General features: G+C 32.8%; 2 long non-coding RNA genes and 1 other non-coding gene across 5 annotated transcripts; 1 reads left to right on the top strand and 2 right to left on the bottom strand.

Moving 5' to 3' along the window:
• Positions 1-225: 225 nt before the first annotated feature.
• LOC128287037 (small nucleolar RNA R71) lies at positions 226-332 on the top strand. The gene has a single exon (XR_008277737.1). It is a non-coding gene; the product is annotated as a small nucleolar RNA R71 (small nucleolar RNA).
• Positions 333-1,734: 1,402 nt separating this feature from the next.
• LOC128286489 (uncharacterized) lies at positions 1,735-3,217 on the bottom strand. The gene is made up of 2 exons (XR_008277071.1): positions 3,045-3,217; positions 1,735-2,673 (listed from the first exon to the last, which is right to left on the bottom strand). It is a non-coding gene; the product is annotated as an uncharacterized LOC128286489 (long non-coding RNA).
• A 3,982-nt stretch (positions 3,218-7,199) lies between these two features.
• LOC108461467 (uncharacterized) lies at positions 7,200-10,814 on the bottom strand. 3 transcript variants are annotated; one of them, XR_008277180.1, is made up of 6 exons: positions 10,402-10,814; positions 9,725-9,802; positions 8,394-9,554; positions 8,214-8,242; positions 7,534-7,626; positions 7,200-7,379 (listed from the first exon to the last, which is right to left on the bottom strand). It is a non-coding gene; the product is annotated as an uncharacterized LOC108461467 (long non-coding RNA). The 3 variants fall into 3 exon arrangements; XR_008277179.1 differs by lacking the exon at positions 8,214-8,242 and having other exon boundaries at positions 8,394-8,645; positions 8,847-9,554; XR_001867761.2 differs by lacking the exon at positions 8,214-8,242.
• Between the last annotated feature and the right edge of the window lie 278 nt (positions 10,815-11,092).

The raw sequence follows: 11,092 nt of genomic DNA, 5'->3' as shown, positions 1-11,092 counted from the left end.
TTAGAGAGCATGGTGACCGAATCGATGTTATAAACACCGGCTATTTTCGTTGGCTTTATCCTCATGACTTGCCACTGATAGTTATTTAGTGACATCTCTTCTATAAATTCATAGGCATCTTCAGGTGTTTTATTATTGATAGTTCCACCAGCAGCTGCGTTAACCATTTGTCAAGTTGAAGGATTCGGGCCATTATGAAAGGTTTGAACCTGTTGCCAGAGTGGTAACCCATGGTGAGGGCATCTTCGCAAAAGGTCTTTGTATCTTTCCCATGCATCGTAGAGTGTTTCTAAATCCATCTACACAAAAAAAGAGATATCATTACGTAAATTAGTCATTTTAGTCGGCAAAAAATATTTTAGTAAAAACTTTTTGGTCATTTGTTCCCAAGTAGTAATTGACCCTCGTGGTAACAAGTTCAACCACTGTTTAGCTTTGTTCCTCAACGAAAAGGGAAACAACCGAAGACGTATGACATCATCAGAAACGCCATTGATTTTAAATGTATCGTAGAATTCCAGAAAATTTGCCAAATGAGCATTTGCATCCTCATCCTGCAAACCATTAAACTGAACAAATTGTTGTATCATTTGAATTATGTTAGGTTTCAATTCAAAATTATTTGCGGCAATAGCAGATCTAACTATGCTTGATTCAGTTCCTGTTAAAGAAGGTTTAGCATAATCATACATAGTGCGCGGAGCAGGATTCTGATTTACTGGATTAACAGCAATCGCAGGAGGTATCAAGTTTTCCTAATTTTCATCCATTTGCTTAGTTGTGGTTTGAATATGGTCCTCTTGCTCGTTCTCTGTGTATCTTAAGCTTCGACTTATTTCTTTTTGGTTTCTGCGAACTGTACGATTGATCTCACTATCAAAAAGTAATGGTCCTGATGGGTTTCTTCTAGTCATAAACTATAAGAACTTGCCAGAAAAAGGGAAAAAAGAATTAGTAATAAAAATTAGAATAAAATTTAAATTGCAGCAAAAGTAAATGGCTAAAGTAATAAAAATCGAGTGTTCCTAAAAGTAAATGGCTAAAGTAATAAAATTTAAACAGCGCCAAAAACTTGATACGTGATATTCGTGACAGGTTTTAAATATTTATAATGAATCGTTCTTGAAACTAACTATTATCATGATAAAGGCAAGTGTACCTATCGAATAGTAGTATAGCTTTAGCAAGACCGGATTATCGAACCCAAAGGAACTAAAAGTACTAGTATTAACTTTCTTTTTATTATCTAGCCTAAAAAATAAAAGGGTTTTTGTTTATCTAACTAATTAATTAAACTAAAAAATCACAGAAAAGAAATTTGGGGAAAATAATTTTTGGAAAATTTGATTGTTTAAGACAATACCTAAGGAAAAATCCACCTAGACTTCACTTGTTATTTGACTTTGAATCGGATGATTTATTCATTCAACTTGTTCCGTAGAGATCCCTAAGTTATATTATTATCTCTCTCGAGACTAACAACGTCTAACCCTAGATTGAATAATTGAAATCTCTTTCTAATTAACGCCCTAGGGTTGTATTAACTTGATCTATGGATCCCCTTATTAGGTTTCACCCTAATCCGGCAAAATCTTGTCACCTATCTCTAGGCGCGCAACCAACTCTGCTTAATTATGACAAATGTACTCTTAGACATGGTCTATTCTCCTTTGGATAAGAGCTTAACTTGAATCAATATCCTAGAATATCAAAACAAGAATTAAGAACACATAATTAAGAACAAGTCAAATATTTATCATACAATTCAGATAATAATAACAAGATCTGTCTTAGGTTTCATTCCCTTTAGGTATTTAGGGGTTTTAGTTCATAACTAAAAAGGTAAACATCTCAAAAGAATAATGAATACAAAACAAAAAGAAAAACCTAAAACTCTTGAAGGGAAATTGAGGGGAGATCTTCAGTCTTGATGATGAATCCGGCTTCTGAGATGGATCAATCGGCTCCCTTAAGCAGTTCCCTGATTCCTCCTCTGTGTCCCCCTCTTCTCCTCTTCTAGGGTGTATTTATAGGCTTTGGAATGCCTAAGAGCCCTCAAAAGTGGCCTTTTCTGAATAGGACTCTGCTTGGGCTCGACAGGGACACGCCCGTGTGACACGCTTGTGTCCGATTACTTCAGGCTGTGGTCAAGCCTATTAAATAGGCACGTGCGTGTGGTCTACCCTTGTGAGTAGTGCTTCGATTCTGCCATATTGACACGGTCGTGTGGTCTGCCCGTGTGAGGAAGTCCAGGCCGTGTTGATTTCGTATGTTGGCCCATTTCTCTATTTTTGGCCCGTTTCTCGTTCTTTTCATTCTCCTATGCTCACCTAAGTATAAAACATGAAATTAATGCATTAGGAGTATCGAATTCACCAAATCTAAGGAAAAATCATCCATAAAATGTGCTAAGCATGGTGTTGTAGGCCAATTTTGGCCCGTTTACAATCAAACCCGAGTGGCCCAATAACTCAATTTAACCCAAACTAAATTGAACCCAATACCCACCAAAACTAACAGCCCAAACAACAATAACCCAAACTTAAACCCTAACCCAACTAGCCCAAAAGAAAAAAACACAAAACAAATCAGGAAAAAACCCTAACCGCCGCCTCTGTCCCATCATCTCTGTCAACCCCCATACCAGTCTCTGCTCCACCGTTCAACCACCACCTGCACAGCAAGCAAAACACGCAACAGCAATAAAAAAAAAGAAAGGGAAATAGACAGTGTAACAAATAGGCTATAAAAGCCGAATGGAAACTATTGTAAAGGGGATTTTTCTTTTCTTTTATGAATACCAATAGATTAAAACATAAAACAGTAATTTCAGTGATACCAGATAGCGATTCTAGCAAAATCGTAGCATAAGAATCAAGCAACCAAAGATATCGAAGGCCTAAGGTGATCTTAGCCTTTTATTTTTATATTTTTTTTCAAGTCTATTCCTTTATACGTTCTATATACATATAGAATATAAATATAAAGAGAAAAACCTTTAAAAATATATATATAAAAAAGGAGAAAAAATATAAACTTTTTACCTTTTTTCGATTTTCGGCCACTGTGTATGGTGGCCGGCGCAGCGGAGCCCACGACAGACGGTGACCGGATCTTTGGCCGGAGCCCTTGCCAGCATAGAGACCTCTGCAAAGAGGAAGAGAGGCTAGAAGTGTTTTTTTTTTAAAAAAGAAGAGAAATGAAGTTAAAAAAAAAAACTCAGCTTTTATAGAAACATAAAACGGCGTTGTTTTGGGCCTGAAGTTCAGACGCCAAAATGGCGTCGTTTCGCCTGGGATCCGCACCTTGACCCGACCCGCTCCAAGGATCCGCGTGTTTTTTTGGTTTCTGGGATATTTATGCGCACGGTCCTTCCATTTTTACTTTAATTTGCAATTAAATTCCTTTTAATTCCCAATTTTGGCCCAACAGATTACTTCGGATTTCAATCTAGTCCCCCTTTTTTAACACGCGTTTTAGAGGGTGGGGGTTATTTCCCATTCTAGGCCCTCTATGTTTTTTGAGATTTTAAATCAGTCCCTTTCTTCTTTGTTTATTTACAAATTGGCCCTGAACCTTCATTATAATCTAATTTACTCCCTTTTGTTATTTTTAATATTATATATATTAAACTAACTAAACTAATATATTATTATTGCTATAATTATTCTACTATACCATCTAAATAAATTATTATTGTCACAGTTATTATTATTTATTTATTCATTATTGTTATTATTATCATTGTTATTTACATGATTATTTTTTTACCTTACCATTACTATTATTACTATCTTTACTTTTATCATTAACATTATTACTATTTATTATTATTATTATATACATATATATATTTTTACCATCGTTATTTGCATACATATATTATTATTTATATTATTATTATTATTATTACTATTTCTTTCATGTCTATTTTTATGATACTATTATTATAATCTTATTTTATTATTATCATTCTTATTAATACATTATTATTATTATTTTACCATATTATTATTTTATATATTCTTGCTGTTATTAACATATTATTATTATTATTATATTTATTAATAATATTATTAGTACTAGTATTGATTTTCACTTAATATTTATGTGTATATACATGTACGTATTTATATATTGTATTAATAGTTTTTTTCATATTATTATCATTTCTAATATATATATATTTCGTATATGTTGATATATATATCATGTATATTTTTTATTTTTTATTTTTAATATTATTAGTTATATATTTTTATACTATTTCATGTATATATTTTTATATTATCCTTATTATTATTATTAATCTTAATATATGTTTTATTATATATGTATATATCTTTAATATATATATAGGTATATATTTACGTAATATTGTTAATAGGTTTTTTAACATTATTATTTCCAATATGTATATATTATGTAAATATTTTAATGTTATATTATATATGCATTTTTATATATTACGTGTATATTCTTTTTAATATTGTATTTTATATATCATGTATATATTTGAATACTATATTATATTTTTACATATTATATAATGTATATATTTTTCATATATGTTATGTACATACATTTTCAATATTTATTTTTTATATATATATTATTATGTATATACTTTAACATTACTAGTTATATATATTTTTATTTTATGTATATATTTCAAATACTATATATAGTATATTTCTAACACTATTACTATTTATATATATTACGTACATATTCTTAATATCATTATTATGTATATATATATTCATTGTTTTTTATTTCGTGTTTGATACTATTATTTCGTTTAATTTCGCATGCATTGTTATTGTTTTTAATATTATTATCGTATTTATTATGTGCTTCGATGTATTTCTAACTCTTGTCTCCTGTCCATTTTATATCATTTTGTTATTCACTACTTTAAAGACTCTTTTGTTCATGTTTTTTTACTAATTTCAATAAATAAGGCAATGAACCGATTTAACATTAAGTCATTGATTTCATCACTATGTTAGGTGATATTTGTCGGCTCGCGTTAAAAATGGGACATCCTTCTAAAAAATCGAAAACTAAAAAATTCTCATTTTTCAATCGGATCACGATTAAATGTCAAATTAAATTAGTATTTTTGAAATCAAGACAACACATGTTTAATAAAGATACCAATTTTGGGCGTCGCGAGGGTGCTAATACCTTCCTCGTGCGTAACTGACTCCCGAACCCTATTTTTCATTTGCTTTTGACGTAGACCTAAACTTGGCCTTCTTTTTGTTTAAAAAATAAATTTTCTTTTAAAAAGAAAAAAAAAGAAAGAGGATTTGTTAGGTGTCCGATCACACCTAGGAAAAAAGATCGGTGGCGACTCCTTTTTTAATAAAATCAAAAGTCAGTTTTCAAATTTTCAATAAATCGCCTCAACTAACGACCAAAGCAAAAATCTTACGTCACTACACATGGGATAGAAATATGTATAAATTACGGTTTATCATGAGACAGTACATGCTGTACCACACAACTTGGCTTATCTCAAAACTAGACCCTTTGAAGTACATGATGGAGTCAAATGCTTTGAACGGAAGAATGGCTCGTTGACAAATTTTGCTTTCTGAGTTTGACATAGTCTATGTGAACCAGAAGGCTATAAAAGGGAGTACAATAGCAGATTTTTTGGCCAGTAGAGCTCTAGAAGATTATGAGCCTTTGAGCTTCGATTTCCCAAATGAAGATCTAATGTATGTTGCAACCACTGAAGAAGACTCTCAAGAAGGTCATCCTTGGAGACTGAATTTTAACGGAGCCTCAAATGCTGTGGGTAACGGAATCGAGGCAGTTCTGGTATCCCCAAACGGAGATCATTATCCCTTTACTAGTAAATTGGATTTTGATTGTACAAATAACATGGCGGAGTACAAAGCATGTATCATGGGTATCCGTGCGACCATTGAATGCAAAATCAAGGTGCTAGAAGTATATGGTTAGTGATTTATCAGCTCAAAGACAAATGGGAAACAAGAGACCCTAAGTTGATCAATTACCGAAGGCTAGTTCTAGAGTTAATTGAGGAGTTTAACGGTATCACTTTTTCCTACCTCCAACGAGACGAAAACCAGATGGCTGATGCCTTGGCAACTTTAGCTTCTATGATCAAAGTGAATAAGCAAAAGGATGCGAAGCCTATCCAGATGAATATCTATGAGACTCTGACTCATTGTTACAACATCGGAGAAGAAGAAGAAAAGGACGATCACCCTTGGTATCAGGATATATTGCAATATGTGAGGAATTATGAATACCCAGACCAAGCAACAGAAAGTGATAAAAGGACATTGAGAAGGATAGCCAATGATTATGTATTAGATGGAGAGATCCTATATAAAAGAAGGAAGGATCAGGTGTTGCTAAGGTGTGTGGATGCTGTTGAGGTGAAGCAAATCTTGGAAGAGGTCCATGAGGGTGTTTGCGGAACATATGCTAATGGTTTCACAATAGCCAGACAAATCATGAGATTCAGATATTATTGGTCTACTATGGAAGGGGATTGCATCAACTATGCCAAAAAGTGCCATAAATGCCAAATTTATGGAGATAAAATTCATTTACCTCCTTCACCTGTTCATGTCATCGATTACTTCACTAAGTAGGTAGAGGCCACTTCTTACGCCAACGTCACAAAATTGGCAGTCAGCAAATTCTTAAAGAAAGAGATCATATGTCGATATGGGATGCCTGAGAGGATCATATTAGATAATGCATTAAACTTGAATAACAGCATGATAGCTGAGGTCTGTAGTCAATTCAAGATCGAACACCATAACTCGTCACCATATCGCCCAAAAATGAATGGTGTGGTGGAAGCGGCTAATAAGAACATCAAGAAGATCGTGGGAAAAATGATTGAGACTTATAAAGATTAGCATAACACTACAGCAAAATTGACTTTTAGCCGCGTTTTTTTAGGCTTTTAGCGGCGCTTTTAAGCGCCATTAAAATTACTCGCGGTGTTTTTGCAAGCGCCGCAAAAAACGCCTTTATAGATGGCGCCGTTAAATTTTGCGGCGTTTATTTGAAAAAAAACGCCGCTAAAGGTCATAAAAATTAAAAAAAATAAAATATTATAAAATATTGTAAAAGTCTGAAAAATATAAAAAATTAAAATTCATTATCAAAATATTGAGAAAAGAATAATCTATGATATAAATACATCCCGCCAAACAAAATACCGCACTTATCATACTACACCAGAAATCTAACAAAATAAAAATAGAACAAAATAAGGATGAATGAAAGACATTAATGATATATAAAATCATTGTTTCTAATGCATATGTAGAAATCAAGCCATGGTGTGCACCAAGGATCCGGCTCTCGTAATAGCACCAGGCCTTGATCAAAATGAAACAATGTACCATTTAGAATTATACTTTTGAATCATTTTTTGCATCAAGTGATTTATATGAATTATGATTACCACATCCACAATGTTTGGAATGGAAATGGATTCTAAACATATCAATGTTGGATAGGATTAGATGATACCTTCTCCAGAAAGCAAAGTGCAGATAGACCAGCCGTTCGATTGAAAGAGATGTCAACCGGTATGTCATTCACAGTGCATTTCACTATTTTAACCTGAAATCAAATTCCAAAATAACCGAAATGAGATCAAGATGATTTTAAGCTATATTTGCTGCTTACGTACATATACTAATATGCAATAAATACCATTTAACTGCACGGGAACAACGACAAAGATGCAGCTGAAAATTTAATATCAGCATAATAGTACAAATAGAAGTTGTTGCCAAGTGTCCAACAGCATATGACTTATGTGGTTTTATTCAATATCAGTTAAGCGCCTAGTCGTTTGCTACCCTAATTTTCGTTATCTACATTACAGGAACGTCTTTTAAATTTTTACACGTGACAGAAAGTTATAAAGGGTGCTACCTTAATCGATTAGCATTGGGATGCAGTTTCGATGCTATGTCCAATAAAAGTGAAGTTAAGGAAAGAAATAAATCAGATGAAAAACACAATCCTTTAGATGTACTTGATGACAGCTGCCATTATCTAGTTCATACACATGAAACGATATCAAGCTCATAAATGGAATATACTACATAAGTTTTAGATCCAACGCATGGGGTCATCTCTTACGTTAACTTGCTAACCTATGACGAGCAATCCTACATATCTCATTCTTAAATTTCTCATACCTCTGGGCATCTTTCAAACTTGGCAGCAACTAAACAGCCATGGGACAGAAAAGAAAAATGATAAGTGCCAAATTCAAGAAAGATGCAAAGTAACAAAGTGGAAGTTAACTATATCTTTAATTGAATTACAAGGTATCACAAACAAAAAAAAAAAATAGAATCAATCAGAAAGAGTTATACCTGTGCACGAATATATTGAACATCCTGTACTAGAACCTCAGAGTTCTGCTGGTTATCTTGTAAGATATTGCTGATATATCTTGCCAAATTTTCCTCCATATTTTGATGACTAGGAGCACTGAGCATTTATATACTTTTAACACAATGGAAGGGAAGCAATTAGTGAGAGAGAGCAGTATTTGATACACTGTACTTGGTGAACCGACAAGTTTTAGGAATCCAAAAACAATGCAATAAAAAGAAAATATTCTCCTGAAAAAACAAACAAATGATAAATAAGTAAAATTTAAAACAACATAATTGTGATTGATGCACATCAAATCAGAAAAAAAAAGAAAAAAGGGCGATAGATTTCGGAGTTAAAGTAAATTCATAATGGCCTGTGAAGTATGAAGAGACAAACATATATGTAGAAAGCTTAACCAGAGAGAGAAAGAGAAAGGTTTAACTTACAAAGCAGTAGTTGGGGTCCAAGAATGAGTGCTTGAAACTCCATAACAAGGTGAGATAAGTAAAGAAGAAGAAGACCCAAGAAGCTGGTGACACCCACATATACACACACCACCTCCTTTGCTTTTATCTAAGCAACTTTTCTCAGTTTTTTTTTCCTCTTTACTATTTCAAGTTTCCATCTTTAAAAGAAATAAAGAAAGAGAGAGAGAGGAACTTCAACAATCCCCCACCCTCTCTCTTGACTTTAATTATTTATTCTTCTTTTCATCCAAACTTTTTTTGCAGCTATCCCTCAATACAAGATTTTGCTTAAAAGAAACTCACTCCCCCTCACTTTTATTTATATATATATAAATAAAGCTTTATTGCACTCACTGCAATTACAGGCAGATGATTAATACTTCCTCAAAGCCATGATTAAGATCCCTGCCTTCAATCCCAAGACTTTCAGCAAAGGTCTAAGGAGAGAAATGATAACACCATGCTCTCTTAGCTGCCTCTCATCTCCACATGTTCAAAGCCCCTTTATATATATATATATATCTATTGCTTCTATTGTTATCTTCTATTTATAAATTCAGCATTAATACAGTGTCCCAAAATATTATAATTTTCTACAAACATTTCTACTGGAATATATCATATATCCTTTCAAATCAATATCTCCATCAAGGTTTCACAAGTAGAGTATATAAATGCTCAGTGCTCCTGCATATGAAAACCAAGCAGAGTATATAAAAAGGAAAGTTACAAAGTATTGCAGATAGCAGCAGAGAAATGCATTCATTCATATTTCTATCAATCAACACTAAACAAATTTCAAAATTATCAATAGAAATTTAATAGCATTAGCTCTCTACCACAAAGCAATTGCATACCTTCACATAGATAAATTAAAAACCAACCCTCCAAAAATTATCATTGAACAGCTTCAGCAAGAACACCATGTATAAAACCTGCATGAGTAGGGATATAACAGGCCATCCAGACCATCGAAGGCAAAGAAGAAAAATGGAACCTATGATCAAGTTCATCAAAGAAAGGACAATAGTTGTAGAACATAAAGACTGCTAGAAGGCAGAGGTGGCTGTAAGAAAATGAGAATCAGTAACCAAAAAGACAGAACAAAGAGGCCTACAGTAAGATCTAGCTTCCAACCCTAAATCTATGAACAATGGAATAAAAAAAGAACATTACTTTCTTTCCTGAAAAATTAAAATCAGAGATCATGGGAAACTAAAATTAAGAAGAAAAAAGACCATAAAACATTCTTAGTCAGACAGCTTAGAGTTAAATATATTAAATAGATATTGATCTTCCTTGTTTCTTTCAAATTGTTTTCTCTCATCCCTTAAACATACTCATCAATTATCCTAAAATTAAACGATAGAAAAAACCTAAAGCAGGAACCCTTAAGTTCCCGATCATGTAATGGAGCCTTCTTTCAGTGGACGGTTGCTTAAATTTCAAAAGAGATTCGAGCATCATTACAGACCGAAACAAGAACATTGACGAAGCAAACAAATAAATTTAAAAAAGAAGAAGAAAGACTAACCTCAAGCGCTTTCGGACGGTGGAGCAAGAGCAATAGAGCAAGAGTTTTATTTTGGGGGAAAACTTGGGAAAAGGGCAAGCCACTGACTTTACGTATAGAAACACTTATGAATCTTAAGAAAATCTCATATAGAAACAGCTTAAAGGAATGAAATAGCAGAAATAACGTAACATAAAATCCTACAAAGGAAATTGACAAACAGAAAAGAATGAAAAATAAAAGAAAAAGGAAAACATTTTGAATCATTGTGTAGAGTTGGAGGAATGTCAAATTTTGGGAGGATTAGAGGCGGGATCTGTAAAATCAATTGAAACGGTGCGTGGTGGGAACAATTGAAACGATGAGTTTTGAATTAGTAATTCATCAACAGTTTATGTATTTTAGCTTCGAAAACTTTGAAAGGCCATAACTTTTCGCTCGGTTGTCCGATTGAGACGATTTTTTTTATTTCGAATAACTTTTCGAGACCTACGCGCTGACAAACAGCCGAAGGCGGTTTGCCGCACTTTTTGTCGAAAAAGATTCTTTTTTGCCTCTAAATTTTGATATTTTCGGTTTAAAATTCAATTTTAAAACATTCAAATCATTATTTTCCTTACTTATTTGAAGTAAACACCGGATTTTTTTTTACAGAATTATTGTATTATTTTTTTAATTTGACACGTGTATGGAATAGGTCCGATAAATCATT

The sequence above is a fragment of the Gossypium arboreum genome, chromosome 13 (assembly GCF_025698485.1).
Source record: "Gossypium arboreum isolate Shixiya-1 chromosome 13, ASM2569848v2, whole genome shotgun sequence".
Taxonomy (NCBI): domain Eukaryota; kingdom Viridiplantae; phylum Streptophyta; class Magnoliopsida; order Malvales; family Malvaceae; genus Gossypium; species Gossypium arboreum.
Note: the sequence above shows the minus strand (reverse complement) of the source record. Positions and strands in the feature narration are given on the sequence as shown.